This window comes from Cajanus cajan, chromosome 3, assembly GCF_000230855.2.
Source record: "Cajanus cajan strain Asha chromosome 3, NIPB_CcT2T_4, whole genome shotgun sequence".
NCBI lineage: Eukaryota > Viridiplantae > Streptophyta > Magnoliopsida > Fabales > Fabaceae > Cajanus > Cajanus cajan.
In genome coordinates, this window is record NC_138519.1 from 43,261,296 (window position 1) to 43,267,566 (window position 6,271).

The window sequence follows — 6,271 nt, forward strand, 5'->3', positions numbered from 1 at the left end:
TAGCGTCTTCCGGTGGAAAATTGTCGAGTAGCCTCTCCAGGTTTTACTTTGCTTGCTGCCCAAGCTGGAAGCTGTGAGTACCGCCTCTCCAGGCTTAGCTTCACTCTTTGTTCGAGCTGGAAGCTAAGTACCCTTGTGACAACGGTAGCAGTGTGAGTTTCGCCTCTCCAGGCTTAGTCTCGCTCTTTGTTCGAGCCGGAAACTAAGCACCTTTGTGACGACGGTGAGCAGTGAGAGTTTCGCCTCTCCAGGCTTAGTCTTGCTCTTTGTTCGAGCCGGAAACTAAGCACCTTTGTGACGATGGTGAGCAGTGTGAGTTTCGCCTCTCCAGGCTTTGCTTTGCTTGCTGCCCAAGCTGGAAGCTGTGAGTACCGCCTCTCCAGGCTTAGCTTCACTCTTTGTTCGAGCCGGAAGCTAAGTACCCTTGTGACAACGGTAAGCAGTGAGTACCCCCTTTCCAGAGATAGCTTCGCTCATTGCTCGAGCCGGAAGCTGCATACCTCCGTGTTTGTGACGACGGGGGTAGCGTGAATATCTCCTTTCCAGGGATTTGTGATGATTTTGTCTCCACAGTCCACGATGCTGCTTCGACGGTTGTTTTTTGATTTTGTGCCACTAAGGGCTGGATAACGCAGGGATCCGTCTAGGGGATGTGCAGTCATTCACAGGTTGCTGTTCCCCAACTTGCATTGCATTGTTGGTACCCTTGGGGAATTTCTGACTCCTTGGGGTATAGACACAGATGCTCTTTCTCTCTGAGTTGAGCGATGCCTTATGTTTGGCTGACGTCCTTTTGACGTTGGTGGAGTATCCCGGTTATCCTTATTCGGGTAACTCTTTTTAACTCTTGGATTTTGTTGCCTCTGTGTAGGCTGTTATCCGCCAGGGGATTTTGTCATTGGTTGTGATTGGCCTCTTCTGTTAGGCAGATTATCTTGATATTCAATGATAGGCTGAGAGCCGGATTCCGCTTGGGGAATGATTATTGATCTTTTTATGATTTTTCCTTTTGAAGGAGTGCCTCTTATGTAGGCGACTGAGGAATTGGAGTTCAGTGTTCGGCTGAGTGCCAAATTCCGCTTGGGGAATATTTATTGATGTTTTTTGATTTTTTCTCCTTTTGCAGGGATGCCTCTGAGTAGGCGATTGGGGAATGGGGGATCTTATGTATCCCAGAGTATTATTTAGGAAGCCTCTACAGGCTTAGCCTCACTCAGCGCTTTGAGTCGGAGAGCTATCTTCCACTGAGGAAGTGTTAAGTCCTTTGACTTGTATATACTGTTTGGATGATCGCACTTCCATTGGGGATTGCGTCGGTTTTGCTTTGATAGCTCTTGCTGGGGATTTTGAATCCAAGAGCATGAGTTGAGGTTCCCTCTGGGGAGTATTATTTCTGCGAGCCTCTCCAGGCTCAGTTATTCTGAGAGTATTTTTTCGGCAAGCCTCTCCAGGCTCAGTTATTCTGTACAAATTGTTTGTTGGATTTTCTGTATCCTTGCATTTTTGCTTGCTGCTGTCATACACAAGCAATTTTCTATTTTTCTATTTTATGCGGTTGCCTCATGATAAGGTCTTTGAATGTGCGACTAATGTGTGTGTGATGCACAAATACAATTTTTTATTTTTGTTCATTTATTTAGAAAAGTGAGTGGCTCTCCCTATCCTCTTCTTCTTGGAGGACTTTCTGTCATTGACGCGAGGGAGTATTTTTGTGAGCCTTTATGCAGGAGATTATGGATTTTACAGGAACCCCTCCAATTTTCTTTTATTGACCGATTATTAATGGAATTTCGTACAATTTTTATGAAAAACCAATTCAGAGGCATAATCACATGGTCAAGAAAGAAAAGAAACAAATGGATATTTTTATTGATATTCACAAGTGTTTTTACAGAAAGGTTTACAAAGGGAAATTTCTGAAGAATGGCTGGCCAGGGTAGGCTATATACATTGGGCTTAACAATTATATCTGTAATTGCTGCCCTTCCCGTTCCCTAGTTGCTTCGGGTGAGATGCCTGAGCCAGGAGTGTAGATGCTGCAAGACGCTTGCTTCTAGAAGATTATCACTTGAACCGCCTTTCGGTTTTCGATTCAAGTGATCGTTGCTTGCTTTACTTTTTGCATCTTATTCTTTTGCCCCTAATTTTTGCCTAGGACATGTCCTAGCGGGGATAATTTTGCCTTTGTTTTGCCTAGTACCCTTGTACTGGCGGGCTTTTTGTTTTGCCCTAACTTTTGCCTAGGATGCCCTTTTTGGGTTTTCATCCTAACGGGCTGATGCAAGCAACGTCTTCAAGCATAATACTTCTTTACCACGTCAGCGTTGACTGGGTATCGAAGTTCTTCTCCGTCCATGTCTGTGAGAATCAATGCTCCTCCGGAGAAGGCTCGCTTCACCACGTATGGTCCTTCGTAATTTGGGGCCCACTTTCCGATTTTGTCCTTTTGAGCTGGTAGCAATTTCTTCATCACCAGCTCTCCCTCATGGTAGATTCGAGGATGGACTTTCTTGTCAAAAGCCTTTTTGATCTTCCTTTGGTAGGCTTGACCATGGCATATGGCGTTCAGTCGTTTTTCTTCGATAAGGTTCAATTGGTCGTGTCGACTTTGAACCCATTCTGCCTCGGAAAGTTTTGCTTCCATGATTACTCTCAGAGACGGTATCTCGACTTCAACCGGCAGAACTGCCTCCATTCCATAAACAAGGGAGAATGGAGTAGCTCCCGTGGATGTACGTACTGAAGTCCTATAACCATGGAGAGCGAAGGGTAGCATCTCATGCCAGTCTTTGAATGAGACAACCATCTTTTGTACTATCTTCTTGATATTCTTATTGGCTGCCTCGACTGCCCCATTCATCTTTGGTCGATATGGGGAAGAGTTATGGTGCTGAATTTTGAACTCTTTGCACAGTTCTTCCACCATCTTATTGTTCAAATTGGATCCATTATCAGTGATGATTTTGTCGGGAATACCGTATCTGCATATGATATTCTTTCTGATGAAGGATGTTACCACCTTTCGGGTCACATGAGCATACGATGCCGCTTCTACCCATTTGGTGAAATAGTCAATGGCCACAAGGATGAACCTATGTCCATTGGATGCCTTTGGCTCGATGGGTCCAATAACATCCATGCCCCACATTACGAATGGCCATGGTGAAGCCAACACATTGAGTGGCGTTGGTGGGACATGAATGTTGTCGGCGTATGCTTGACACTTGTGGCATTTCCGGACGTATTGGTAACAATCCTTTTCAATGGTCGACCAATAATATCCTGCTCTGAGGATTTTCTTAGCCATTGCAGGCCCGGGGATATGGGTACCGAAAACCCCCTCATGTATTTCTTTGATTACATTTTGAGCTTCGACTTGGTCTATGCACCTCAACAAGACCGAGTCATAATTCTTTTTGTAGAGGGTTTCTCCAATCAACAGAAATCCCATGGCCCTTCTTCGGATATGCTTTTTATCATTATCGCTAGCCATATCAGGATATTCCCCTTTTGACAGATATTGTTTGATGTCATGGAACCATGGATGATCGTCAACAGCTTCATCTATCAGTAGGCAGAACGCTTGCTTATCGTGCCGCCGGATATTGATGATGGGCATTTCATGCTCCTTATCCAAGGCGAACATCGATGATAGTGTAGCAAGGGCGTCAGCGAACTGATTTTCCTCCCTTGGGATATATTCAAAGACGACATTTTGAAAGAATTGTATCAGGTCTTTGATATGTTCAACATATGGTATCAGCTTAGGATTTCGGACTTCCCATTCACCTCGCAGTTGGTGGATGACTAAAGCCGAATCTCCGAATACTTTGAGCTTTAGGATACCATTGTTGATTGCTGCTTGGATTCCTAACGCGCAAGCCTCGTATTCGGCCATGTTATTTGTACAGTCGAAGTTGAGTCTTGCCGTTAAGGGGATATGCTTTCCTTGTGGGGAGATTAATACTATTCCAATCCCCTGTCCAAGCATGTTGGAGGCTCCATCAAAATACATGGTCCACGCATCATCTTTTGGTTCTTCATGTTGTATACTCATTATATGCTCATCGGGGAAATCATCCTGAAGGGATTGGTAATCATTGGTCGGCCCGTGTGCTAGGTAATCAGCTAGGGTACTACCCTTGATGGCTTTTTGTGTGACATGTATGATGTCGAATTCTGATAATTGTACTTGCCATCGGGCGATCTTCCCAGTGATTATTGGCTTGTCGAACACATACTTAATTGGATCCATTTTGGAAACCAACCAAGTAGTATGCCTTATCATATACTGCCTGAGCCTTTGTGTTGCCCATGCTAACGCACAGCAAGTCTTTTCTAATGGCGTGTAGCGGGTTTCATAATCTAGAAATTTCTTGCTCAAGTAGTAGATGGCTCGTTCTTTCTTTCCAGTTTCGTCCTGTTGCCCTAGCACGGCTCCCATGGACTCATCAAGCACTGTTAGATAGAGGATTAATGGCCTTCCTTCGACAGGTGGCACCAATACTGGTGGATTGGCCAAGCACTGTTTGACCTTGTCAAAAGCTCGTTGACAATTCTCATCCCAAGTTTCGGAATGATTCTTGCGCAATAGCTTGAATATTGGCTTGCACGTGTCAGTCAACTGTGCGATGAACCTTGCAATGTAGTTCACCCTGCCAAGGAATCCTCTTATCTCCTTCTCGGTTTTAGGAGGAGGCATTTCCATTATTGCCTTTACTTTATCGGGGTCCACCTCTATGCCTTTTTCACTAACGATGAACCCGAGAAGCTTACCCGACCGGACTCCGAAAGTACACTTAGCCGGATTTAGCTTAAGCTGATACTTGCGAAGCCGATTGAATAATTTTCTCAAATATTGAATATGGTTCATCTCGTCTTTTGACTTCGCGATCATGTCATCAACGTATACTTCAATTTCTTTGTGGATCATATCGTGGAATAGCGTCACCATCGCTCGTTGGTAGGTGGCACCCGCATTTTTAAGTCCAAAAGGCATCACCCTGTAGCAGAAAGTTCCCCAGGGTGTAATGAAAGAAGTTTTCTCGCGGTCTTCTATATTCATCTTGATTTGATTATACCCCGAGTATCCATCCATAAAGGAATAGAGTGTGTTTGTGGCGGTGTGATCCACAAGTGTATCGATGTGGGGCAAGGGAAAATCGTCCTTTGGACTGGCACGATTCAAATCCCTATAATCAACACACACTCTAACCTTCCCATTCTTTTTGACGACTGGCACAATGTTAGCCAGCCATTCAGGATACTGGGATACAACCAAGAATCCCGCGTCCAATTGTTTTTCTACCTCCTCCTTAATCTTTAAGGACCATTCGGGCTTGATTCGTCGAAGCTTTTGCTTAATGGGTCGAAACCCCTCTTTTAAGGGCAACTTGTGTTCGACAATGTTGGAGTCCAAACCGGGCATATCATGGTACGACCATGCAAATACGTCCTTGTATTCCCTCAATAATTGAATCAATTGTGTTTTTATTCCATCACTGATACGGGTCCCAATGTTGACCTCTTTCAATTCTCGATCCTGCCCCAAATTCACGGTCTCCAATTCTTCTTGATTCGGTTGGAGTAGACGAGCTTCTTGATCTAGCAGTCTTTGCAGATCCGGAGAGATGGTCTCCTCATCACTGTCCAACTCAACCCATTCACCCTCGGCTTTCGGATCCCGGTCAGAGCGAGCAATCACAGACATAATTATTTATTGGTTCTGTTTAGGTTTAGAGTTTATTAATATTAATGAGAGAGAGAGAATAGAACAAAATGAGAGAATAATGTGTGAAAAAAAAATGCCTCTTTATTGATATATGAGTGTAAAACTGTACAAAACCCTTTATTTACATGAAAAGGTCCTCATGATCTCGGGTACTGATCATGAGTCCCTAAAAGAAAAAATATGGAGGGGCCCTATCATGGCTTGCCCTTCTCTCTACTCCTGCTGCGGTAGAGGATTCTTGCTCACGTCGGGCGCCGTCGAATCGAAAGTGACCCACCCAGCATCGATAAGGTCTTGGACCTTATACTTGAGAGCTCTGCAGTTCTCCGTTGAATGTCCCGGTGCCCCCGAATGGTATAGACATTTGTCTTGTGGATTGTACCAATCGGGGTAAGGTGGATTCACTTTCTTTGGTGGAATGTAAGCTATAAGACGCGCCTCCACTAGCTTCGGCAGGAGATCGCTATAAGTGGTCGGAAGTTTGTCAAACTTCTTCACAGAGTTGTATTGCGATTTGCCTGACTTCGAAGTGGAAGAAGA